At 40.6% G+C, this 12802-nt stretch overlaps 1 long non-coding RNA gene across 1 annotated transcript; it reads left to right on the top strand.

Moving 5' to 3' along the window:
* The first annotated feature begins 249 nt into the window (after positions 1–249).
* On the top strand, positions 250–899 carry LOC109616597. The gene is made up of 3 exons (XR_002197791.1): positions 250–403; positions 565–690; positions 770–899. It is a non-coding gene; the product is annotated as an uncharacterized LOC109616597 (long non-coding RNA).
* Positions 900–12802: the final 11903 nt, after the last annotated feature.

Raw genomic sequence — 12802 nt, 5'->3', positions numbered from 1 at the left:
TACAATGGACAAAGGTAAAAGAAAACATAATAAGCATAAAGACACTCAGACAACTTCAGGTAAGATATTGTATTTATTGTTGGCCCACTTTTATGAATCAGTCACTTTGAAATGTTTGTTTTAGTTTGTAACAACACAGTGGGACCTAAATATGCGATCCAAATATGCAAAAAACAGCATCATACGGAATTACTTATAATTTCTATATTGTCTTGCCTTTCAACAAATGCTGTTGCTCGTAGGGAGCATTTGAAGACTGGTGGTGGACCCCCAGAAAGAACAGAGACCAATGACCTGGGAGACATGTTGACTGTGATCATTGATAGCCAGCGAACCCTGGAAGGTATCTCCGATGATGATCATATGGACAGTTCAGACGGGGCACCATTCCAATCCTCATTTGGTAGGACACATTCATTCAACATGTGCCATCCTCAGACTACAGGGAATATGTAATGTTGGCAGCAATTTCTTGCACTCCAATAACCATAAATGTGATTAACTCAACTCTTAAAATAATGTTCTCTAATGCAGCATATATAATACAATAATACAATATTTCAGGTCATCACCAGTGCTTGGAGGGCCTAAGACAGGATGAATGTCAGCCCACTACATCTGCAGCAGCCAGGAGGGAAGATGGAGGGAAGATTTTGTTACCAATTCATGGCAATTGTCTTCAATAATAAGGTAACCGTTGTGCGAAGTGCTACAAAGCAAAAGCATTTCTGCAGGCTATTCCATATGTCATTGTCTGTCTCAACCATAGAAAGATCTGGGTCCTTCTCATCAATTTGAGCATCTGGGCAGCCATGCTGTTTGAAGTAATTGTGATGGACCGCTGTTACAATTATGACAATACAGCATCTTCTTGTGGTTGGATTGATTTCCTGCCTGTTGGGCCCTGTCCGGGGCCTCCCCCAGGTAGGGCCACAGTGTCACCGGACCCCCCCGTCTCAGTTTCCAAGGTGTTACGCTGCTATATTATTGTGCTGGGGGACATGAGGGATGTACTACTAACTTTTCTCAGTTTCCTCCAATTTTAAATTTTAGAAGGAGATGAGGTCCTGGTCCACACCTGCGGATTACCTGGTTTGGGGGGACCGTTGCTGTTCCTGTCCTTGTCCACCTGGTCATACTTCTGACCTAGTCTAAAATCAAATATACTCTGGATTTAGCCAAGAGAAATTTATTTATTATTCCAATTGGACTCTTAATATCTCACCCGGCACAGCCAGAAGAGGACTGGTCACCCCTCTGAGCCTGGGTCCTCTCTAGGTTTCTTCCTAAAATTCGACCTTCTTAGGGAGTTTTTCCTAGCCACTGAAATTCAACACTGCTGTTGTTTGCTCCTTGGGGTTTAAGGCCGGGTGTCTCTGTAAAGCACTTTGTGACAACTGCTGTTGTAAAAAGCGCTTTATAAATAAATGTTGATTGATTGATTGATTCTTGGTTCAAAGCACAATGTGTTTCTGGGACACTGGAAACAACTCTTCCATACATCACACATGCACTCCACTACACCTCTAGTGCAGATATGAGCTTGGTTGTACCACCGTTGTTCAGGCCAGGTTTAAATCTTCACTTAGATCTCGACTAGCTCTAATCATCCTTCTGGAAATCAAACTTTATAAATCAAGACTAGGGAAAGTCTGAGACACTTTTAAACCATGTCTGAGAAATGCTATTTCAGTTAGATCAGTTTAAATGTGAAACTTAGTCTACAATTAGTCTTAATCAGTGTCTGGGAAACACCTTGGGGCCAGTTTTGCAGACACAGATACAGCCTAGTCTAGTTCAATTGAAAACTCCATTGAGGTTGTTTTTTTTTTACCTAGACTAGGCTTAAACTCTGTGAAACCAGACTATAATGTTTAGACTTATGTAGAATGCAACAACATTACAGACTTGCAGACAAAATGGCAGTGTAATTAGTAGTTAAAATAAGAGACCACTGCACCTTTTACTTTCCTTTCCAAAAAAGTAGAAAAGGCAGGTTTTGAGTGAGGAACAGAAGGGTTAAAATTAAGACACCAATGCAAATTGAACTTCTGTTCCTCACTCAAAAATTTACTTTTACATTTTTTTGGAAAGGAAAAAAAAGGTGCAGTGGTCTGTTAATTTAATCCGGAGGTGTAGTTTGATTACATAGAGCAGTTCACTCAAAACTAAAACTTTTTATGGCAGCTCTTGACACAAGTTACTATATGTTATATAGCCAATGTAAAGCATTAACGCATACATAAAGTGTTATCAAATATATGAAAAGCTTTTTACGACAGTAACACCAATACCACATGTAATAAGCCCTCGAAGGATGTTGCAATAACATATTTTAATCAAAATGCCAGTGATGAAAACAAGCATTTATAACAAGCAAAATGAAAAGGATTTACAGGGCTTCTCAAACCAAGAACTTTAACTAAATATTATATGGATAAATTTGAATTCCAATTGCTGGGGAAATCTTTTGCCAAAAGCAAAGTGTGAAACAAGTTAATGCCTGTTGAACTTTGAGTCAGATCTCAATCCCTTAAGGGAGACTTCAACTGCATCAAAAAAATATGAATAAGAGACAAATAATAAGATACATGGATAGAAAGGAGCTTGAATATAATCCAATAAACAGGCAATAGCTTTAATCATACTATACTAATATTTTATGATGATCCAAAGGCAGGTTGGGATGATCAAATGGTTATGATGGTGAAAAACTACTTATTTTTCTGCTAGGTTTTGACTGGGCTCTGGATAACTGATTGTAGCCTACAAGAAAGAGTAACTGCCTTAATGCTCCTGTTGTGAGCCTCAGCACAGTTCCTTCCCTCTCAACCCATGTGTGTGCAACTGCTCTGCCCTCCCCAGGCAATTTCCCTGAGATCCCTGATCTCACCAGTGATCCAAGTCATGCTGCAAAACCCTCTCACACTCTCTCTCACACTCTCTCTCTCACACTCTCTCTCTCACACTCTCTTTCTCTCTGGTCTGCTCTGCTTCCATGCCACAGTAGCTCTATGGGGATATGTATACGTCTCCAACGTCATCTTCACTAGCCTCTCAGAGGTTGTGACATATAAACTGTGATGGGGCAAAAGTGGGCCATGTCATGTGGGGAGGTACTGCAGCAGTGCATACAGTGAGAAGGCTTCAATAGGGTGAAACCTGGTCCTTTTGGTTGATCTTTGGAGAGAACGATGACCTAGTTTCGCAGTGACATGTTTATGGCTGTTCTGCACAGTCCAGTGATTTCTGCAGCCACGCTCCAGGGCCCTCTCCCTCATTTGGAGCGGTCCAGGGCTCCCCAACCAAACCAAATGTATTACTTTAATGATGTGGAATACATGGTAAGATTTTTAAATAATTAATTTGCATTTTATTGCATGACATAAGTATTTGATCACCTACCAACCAGTAAGAATTCAAGCTCTCACAGACCTGTTAGTTTTTCTTTAAGAATCCCTCCTGTTCTCCACTCATTACAAGTATTAACAGCACCTGTTTGAACTCGTTACCTGTATAAAAGACACCTGTCCACACACTCAATCAAACAGACTCCAACCTCTCCACAATGGCCAAGACCAGAGAGCTGTGTAAGGACATCAGGGATAAAATTGTAGACCTGCACAAGGCTGGGATGGGCTACAGGACAATAGACAAGCAGCTTGGTGAGAAGGCAACAACTGTTGGCGCAATTGTTAGAAAATGGAAGAAGTTCAAGATGACGGTCAATCTCCCTCAGTCTGGGGCTCAATGCAAGATCTCACCTCGTGGGGCATCAATGATCATGAGAAAGGTGAGGGATCAGCCCAGAACTACACGACAGGACCTGGTCAATGACCTGAAGAGAGCTGGGACCACAGTCTCAAAGAAAACCATTAGTAACACACTACGCCGTCATGGATTAAAATCCTGCAGCGCACTCAAGATTCCCCTGCTCAAGCCAGCACATGTCCAGGCCTGTCTGAAGTTTGCCAATGACCATCTGGATGATCCAGAGGAGGAATGGGAGAAGGTCATGTGGTCTGATGAGACAAAAATTTAGCTTTTTGGTCTAAACTCCACTCGCTGTATTTGGAGGAAGAAGGATGAGTACAACCCCAAGAACACCATCCCAACCGTGAAGCATGGAGGTGGAAACATCATTCTTTGGGGATGCTTTTCTGCAAAGGGGACAGGACGACTGCACCGTATTGAGGGGAGGATGGATGGGGCCATGTATCGCGAGATCTTGGCCAACAACCTCCTTCCCTCAGTAAGAGCATTGAAGATGGGTGGGTTGACCTTCCAGCAATCAACAGACACTAAAAGGTTATACAGATTCACGAGTAACCCTCTAATCCACCGGTGCCGGTCAAGGATGTTTCCTAGTCAAACACCAGATCCCTCTCGGCATCTTTAACTAGTAACTCATTCATACATGTATAGGACGACCAAGAATACATCAGTTCAAGAATTTCCACAACAAAACACACAGCCAGGGCAACTAAGGAGTGGCTCCATAAGAAGCATCTCAAGGTCCTGGAGTGGCCTAGCCAGTCTCCAGACCTGAACCCAATAGAAAATATTTGGAGGGAGCTGAAAGTCTGTATTGCCCAATGACAGCCCTGAAACCTGAAAGATCTGCAGAAGGTCTGTGAGGAGGAGTGGGCCAAAATCCCTGTTGCAGTGTGTGCAAACCAGGTCAAGAACTACAGGAAACGTATCATGTAATTGCAAACAAAGGATTCTGTACCAAATATTAAGTTCTGCTTTTCTGATGTATCGAATACTTAAAAATCATACAATGTGATTTTCTGGATTTTTGTTTTAGATTCTGTCACTCTAGAGTACCTATGATAAAAATTACAGACTTTTACATGCTTTGTAAGTGGGAAAACCTGCAAAATCGGCAGTGTATCAAATACTTGTTCTCCCCACTGTATCTGCTAAACATTTACCCAGTATGCTTTGGGGTTGGATGTTACATTATTAGTATTACATAATTATGGTGCTTGGTCAAACCTCTTAATACACAAGCACACATTTTTGACTAGATAATGTTAAACAGATTTCAACGGAATTCAAGCCTGCAATGATGATACATAAGTTGAGTATATTTAGAGGTGTCCATATCCACGTGTGAAGAAGAATATGGGCTGGTATGATCCCTCATGAAGTGTATATGTTTTTGAACATGAAAGCCTTGGAAGAGAGAGAGATCTGATATGTAATTACAAGCAATTTTCAGGCTACTCACTGTGTACTTTGTGTTACCTAGGCAACAGCAGAATTCAATGTATCTTGGATGTAAGTAAATACACCCTTGCATTGTTAAGTGAATGCAAGGGTGTATTTGTTAAAGCGTGTTTTTGCCAAGACTGAAATGCTCCATGTGAGGTAAGAGAATCATTCTTTGGACAAGTTAGACCAAGAGGGCCACACCTAGGGGTTAAATTGGGCCTCCTTGGGTAATGAGAATTCTGCATAACACATCTGATGAAAAGTTAATAAATAGATATTATGCAGCATTCAATTGCAAGAGACTGCATGCAGCGCAAGAACGGCACGCGCAAGAACTGCAAGTGCAAGAACGGCAAGCGCAATAATTTGTGTTTTTTTGTGGCAGGAAGACTTATTTCTACTCTGCTTTGTTTAATCTCCTGTTAGTAAAGTTAATAAATAAACCTACCGCTAACTTGCAGAAAACATGCAGATGCCACATCTTTGTTGCAATTTATATGGATTGTTTTATAAAACGCTTACATATTGGTCTGACTTTTAGGGAAGCCTGAATTACAAGCCACTGGTTTTGCATCCCTTCAAAACAGTTCCAGACACTTTGTAGAAGCTATTCTAAGACGCACTGAACTTTTCAGCCAACTTGTGGTGGGACACCAGTCTATTGAGTGGAGGATGGATGGGGCCATGTATCGCGAGATCTTGGCCAACAACCTCCTTCCCTCAGTAAGAGCATTGAAGATGGGTAGGTTGGCCTTCCAGCATGACAACGACCCGAAACACAACTCCTTAGTTGCCAGGGCAACTAAGGAGTGGCTCCGTAAGAAGCATCTCATGGTCCTGGAGTGGTTTTGTGATGTAAAAGAATGAGACAAAGATAAATCAGGTCAGAACTTTTCCCACTGAAATCTTCGAGGGGGAAAAATGAAAAATAAAAACCTTACAATAACCTGGTTGCATACGTGTGCACACCCTCATATAAATGGGGATGTGGCTGTGTTCAGAATGAACCATTCACATTCAAACTCATGTTAAATAAAAGTCACTAGACATCTGACTCTGATTAATCACTAATAAAGTTCAGCTTTCAGCATGACAACGACCCAAAGCACACATCCAAATCCACAAAAGAATAACTTCACCAGGAGAAGATTAACGTTTTGGAATGGCCCAGCCAGAGCCCAGAACTGAATCCAATTGAACATCTTATCTTCGTCTCATTCTTTTACCTTACAAGAACCTGGCATTTTAACAGGGGTGTGTAGACTTTTTATACCTACTTTATGTTTTGATACACAGTAGTTAGCTGAAAGCTGGAATCAGTAATGGTGAACCTGCCATATTCATTTCCAGTACTATGAAATTATTTAAATGATTGTTTCAATCCACAATGTATGTGTAATATGCAATACCGTAGACCCTCTGATCCATGACCTGCTGAGAGTGTAAGTGTCTTGGCTAGGAATGGCTTACATGACAGACAGTGGAAGCTGCTAGAATACAGAAGCTGTGGTGTTTTTCCAAACTTTATAAGGTGCCAGTCCTTGCTTGCTCAATCCTTGCTTTCATTAAATATTCACCTTGGAATAAGTCCCAGGGAGACATTTTTGATACTCCCTTCAATATGTTTTGACAGGAAGTGAAGAAAACAAGCATGGAGGCAGCAAAGATTTTACAACTAGTAACTTTGAGTTTAGTGGGAGAGAGGGTGGCTAAAAACACATATTACACTGTTCTGCTAGACCTACATCCAAAGATCCAGACCAGCTATTTCTCACCTCTGCTCCAACTTCGTCAGCAGCACACAGGGAGGTGAAAAAACTGCATATTTGATTTACACATGGAGCACTAAAAGGGCCAGCTACGAATTGAATGGTAGAGTTTCATCCTTTCTTGTCATTGAGACTGCGACTGCCCAAGAGAACTTAATGCAGACTATTAAAATACTTTCTATTAATACCATCACCACAAGTCCCCTGCCACAAGTCATTAAGCAAAAACTGTGTTGGTCTGTTATTTTGTTTTTAGTAGATTAGTTCACTTCTGATGGGCTGTACACTTACATTCATATTAGTAATTACCAGACACAAATTCAGAGCAACCTACAGGAGCAATTAAGGTTAAGAGCCTTGCTGAGGGGTACAACCACCAATTGATTAACTTGTCAGTTCAAGGATTGGTTACTCAACACTCTTACCACTAGGTTCTGCCGCCCAATACTTTCTCAGGTGCACAGTACCACCACAATTTTCTGCAGATCAAGATGAGAGCTAATGAAAACATTTATTGGAAAAATTGAAAACTGTTCATTGCTGCAGTTTAAATATGATAGTATGGTGCATAGGTGGTATGTATACTAGAGATTACCAACCAATGTTTTTGCCAAGTGTGTTTTATGCAATGTTTTAAACAACATTAAATAACTATTTTAAACTGATTGAAACAACAGATTGCTGTTAAATTTGACAAACCACATGGGTTCCTCCTGACCTATGCAATACATCCTATCTGTTCACTGAATTACAGTAACTAAAAGAAGACCTTAAATATTAATTCAATCATACAATGTGACTACATATTATCATATTGATGGTGATACCGCACATCCCAATTGCATAGGACACACATAGGAATCCGCTCACAGTGGTCAAAATCCATAGACATTAAGTATTTTGAATTGCATACTATGGCAACACATAAAAAAATTCAGGTGACAAATATTTACACCCTGTGATGACTGCGCCCTCTGCTGCCTCTCCTCACTCTCCTCCCCTGTAGCGGGCAGGCTTCAGCGGTCGGCGTCACCGGCCTTCAGACCGCCCATCTCATCTGTTCATCTCACCTGTTGTCTTGTTTAGTATACACCTGGTCCTCATTTATGATGATTCCCCCCAGTATATCTGTTCCCTCTGCTCCCCTGGTCTTTGTGTGTGGTTGTCTCGTCCTACGAGCTAAGTCAGACTACAGTATCATTCTGGAATAAAAAAAACGAACTTGACTCCACTGTTCCGCTCCTTCTTTGTACGCAGTCCTGACAGAATCACGGACCGCAGAAATGGAACACAGAGGAGCTGAATGTGAGGCCAGGGTTGCGGTCCTGGTGAAGGAACACTCGTCCATGCTGGCCAGCCTAGACGTCGTGATGGACAGCGTCTTAAAAGCGGTACAGCGCCTAGAGCTGAGCCAGCAGAGCCCCACAACACTGGCCATGTCACAGCCACCCCAGGCTACGCCACCCAGTAGGGCTGCCAGGGTTTCTTGCTGTAGGTGGATATTGCGCTTCAGTCGATCCATCCTGCGCTGACAGACGCCCAGAAGATCTCCTCGCTCGTCACCTGCCTGTACCGTCACCACGACTACCAAGACATAACTTGGTTATTATGTTGCATTTTAATACAATTGATCAAAGATCCCTAGAAGAAACAGTTTGACATCTTAATGCTTCCACTTGCTCTCTCGACACACTGCCATCAGATTTTTTGTAAAAAAAATGTAACTCTATAACAATGGACCTACAGCAAATAGTTAATAGCTCTCTGCAATCAGGCATTTTCCCAACGTCTCCAAAAGCCATTAAGCCCCTTTTATAGCCAAGATCATTGAGAAGGTTGTCTCCAATCAACTCAGCAATGTTGTGACCTCAAGCGGTCTCAGACAAATTTCAGTCAGGTTTCCAACCTCACCACAGTACTGAAACGGCCTTGATTAAAGTTTTAAATGATATACAGCTGAATACTGATTCTGATAAAATAACAGTTCTGGTTCTATTAGATCTCAGTGCAGCATTTGACACTGTAGATCATAGAACACTTATAGATAGGCTGGAATATTGGGTAGGACTCCCGGGACAGTCCTTGATTGGTTCATATCTTATCTAGATGGCCGAAGTTACTTTGTCACCATTGGTAATCATGAGTGGCTATGACATGTGGAGTTCCACAGGGATCTGTTCTCAGACCACTTCTGTTCAATCTCTATATGCTACCTCTGGGCCAAATTCTACAGAACAACAACATTAACTACTACAGCTATGCCGATGATACTCAAAAATATATGGCTCTCGAACCGTTTGATAACAGCTCAGTAGACTCTCTGTGTCACTGTATAGAGCACATAAATACCTGGATGAACCAAACATTTCTACAATTAAACCAAGATAAAACTGAGATTATTGTGTTTGCCAACAAAAATAAAAGAACAAGTATTAGTTAAGAGCTGGATTCTCTGGCCCTTAAAACCAGGGATCAAGTGCATAATCTTGGTGTTCACATTTTAACAGTCATATCAAAGCGGTCACCAAAACAGCATTCTATCATCTAAAACTTATAGCCAGAATCAAAGGCTTGGTGTCCCAAAAAGATCAAGAGAAGCTCATCCATGCTTTTATCTCTAGTAGGGTTGACTACTGTAATGGCCTCTTAACTGGACTCCCAAAAAAGACTGTGAAACAGCTGCAGCTCATTCAGAATGCTGCTGCTAGAATGTTAACAAGGATCAAGAGAACAGAGCACATCACTCCGGTTCTTAAATCTTTGCATTGGCTTCCCGTCAGTTACAGAATAGTTTATAAATCTCTGAATGCTTATGCTGTACACAACTGGAATAAACTACCAGAAGATCTTAGACGTGCCCCAAATCCAGGTAAAAACAATAATGTAAATCCAAATTATGTTATTGTACTTTCATATATTTTTCTTTGTAAAGCACATTGAATTGCTTTGATGTATGAATTGTGCTATATAAATTAACTTTCTTGCTTGCTTGCTTGCTTGCTATATCTGTTCCCTCTGCTCCCCTGGTCTTTGTGTGTGATTGTCTCATCCTACGAGCTAAGTCAGAGTACGGTATCATTCTGGAATGCAAAAAACCTTCCTTGACTCCACTGTTCCGCTTCTCCTGACCCACCCCCCTGGACATTTGTCTTTTTTAACATATTTGGAAATATGGATATGTAGTCTTTACTTCCACACTGTTGATAAGGGTAACCTCATTTAACCAAAAATTTTAAGATTACACTTTGCAATAATTTATTTATTGAATGTCAACAGATGCAATTTCATAGTGTAGGAAAAATAAGTACACCCCTAGCTTCAAAAGCACCCTTTGGCTGAAATTACTTCATGTTTCTTCTAACTGTCTATAAGTCCAACGCATAATCGCAGGCATTACGTGCATAAGTAATAATTTTGTATACAGTGACTACGTTCAGTTTGAACATATCAGCAGTGCTGTTACATTCAATAAGAAGATATCCCAGTGCTATTGATCTTTAATGACTCACGATTACGTTTAGTGTCAACGTATGGGAAAGGGCTGTTTACTATTGTAACCTGGCCACTAGGGACAGTTATGAACGTATTTGTAATGGGAGGGAATTTCTGCGACAAAGTCTGAGGTTGGCAAATTCAATTCCAGCGAGAGGCGAGACATAACTTTTTGTGATATTGACAGGCATCTTACTCTAAACCTTCACCCTAACCCTAACCCTAACCTCAGTACTGTGATGCCTAACCTTAACCGTTCAACATGAATCTTATTTGTAAGATTTTTCATTAAGGAGCAACATGATAGCGAAACGTTAAATAGAAACATAATAGCGAATCACTAAGGACCCATAATACTGCAGATATGTTGATAACAACTGTAATTCACCGGCTCATGTTCAAAGTGAATGGAATCGTGGTTTACAAAAAAGTCCTATACAAATGTAATTTCAGAGAGGTACGGTTGATATCTCTTACACTGATATTTTCACTCACTCAACATTATTGTACTGCTTTATCTGTCACATTTGAGGGCTTTTTGGCATACACGGACCAATTCATATCCCCCCACAGCTTTTTGACAGTATTTGACTCATTCCATAACACACTATTTCTTTTTTTTTTATTTTCTGTTGCAGTTTTGCTTTGTTTTGCATGTAACATTAGTGTAAATTAATTTAAACCTTACTACAGTCAAAAGTAACAAGTTGTTCTAATTTGTTGGACAACGCTTATAGACTGAAATTGTCAAATAGTGCCACAGATTCTCAATGGGATTGAGATTAGAAACAATGTAGGACATCTGTCTTTTTATTATTGAAACATTCCAATGTTGACTTGGCCTTATGCTTGGGATTATTGTTCTGCTGAAATAAATTCCCTCCCAAGCTTCTGTTTCTAGTGGACTGAAGCAGGTTTTCTGGCAGTATTTCCCTGTATTTTGCCCTAACCATTCTTCCTTCAAATTGAACAAGAGACCCAATCCCAGCAGATCCTCATACCATAATGCTGCCACCGCCACACTTCACTGAAGGGACAATGTATTTTAAGGCATGGACAGTGTTAGGTTGCACCACACAGAGAGCTTTGAGTTTTGGCGAAAAAGCTCTAACTTAACCTTCAGATTCACAGCCTGACCAATGACCCTTCAACAGTTGGGTTTTTTTTCATCAGAAAATGTGAAAGCAGCAGGAAATTCTGTTCACGTTTAGGCAATTTCTATCATTTGTCCACGTTTAGGCTATTTCTATCATTTGTTTTTAAGTGGGAGCTTCTACTCCAGGGCTGCCCAACCCTGTTCCTGGAGATCTGCTGTCCTGTAGGTTTTTTCTTCAACCCCATTTGTGACTAACCTGGTTAAGCTTAACATCTAACTAATTATTAGAATCAGGTGTTTTAAATTAGAGTTGGAGAGAACCTGCAGGATAGGAAATCTCCAGGAACAGGATTGGGCAGCCCTGTTCTACTGCATAAGGTTTAAATACTTACACAAGCCACACTATTCAGGTTTTTCTTTTTCTTACAAAGATTTTCTTATGTGAAAACAATGTCACTAAACAGTGAATTTGAGTTTCAGTGTTATAATATAAAATATCAAATTTCAATGTAAAATTTGTAATACTGGTAAATTTGAGAATTTGTCAGTGGTTTGAATACTTTTGCAAGGCACTATGAAGATACTGTGTATAGCAGTATTCTTCACAGTTCGTATATGTCAATAAAATATGGGCTTTCTAGGTTTCAGACAATGATCTGAAGTTTTTAAGAGTCAGAGAGAGAGCAGACGTTTTAAATGACTTGGTTACAAACAAAACTTATTACCCATGATGCTTAGGGCAAGTCATTATGGCAAAACATTCTGTAGAATGGTTTACATTTCTTTGGGAGATCTCCTGTAGCTACAAATAAGGTACATTCATTTACTGCCCCTCCAACCAGTTAACTGATAAATGTATTAATTGTGAGTCCTGAGCAGCAGTAGCAAGTTTGGCTGGCAGTTAGGGCTCCACTGCATTTCACCTGAGCTGAATGAGAGAAAAAGTTTCAGAAGGTGAGCAGGAGTTACAACTGGGGACTAAGTTTTCGTTGGGAACAGCCTGGTATTATGGTTAGAGCTTTGGGTCCTGAGCTGGGGACGCTATCCAAGCCACAAAAGCAACCTATTTTATAAATGCTGCTGTAATTCTGTAAACACAACACAGTACCTTCCCTCAACCCATGCATGTTCTTTTTTATACATGTGTGGACCCCAGAGAGTGGCACAGTGTACAAATCCTGTCGGCGTCTCACTCTCGTTTCCTGATCTTTACCACAAAGGAAAG

Source organism: Esox lucius, chromosome 14 (assembly GCF_011004845.1).
Source record: "Esox lucius isolate fEsoLuc1 chromosome 14, fEsoLuc1.pri, whole genome shotgun sequence".
Lineage (NCBI taxonomy): Eukaryota > Metazoa > Chordata > Actinopteri > Esociformes > Esocidae > Esox > Esox lucius.
Note: the sequence above shows the minus strand (reverse complement) of the source record. Positions and strands in the feature narration are given on the sequence as shown.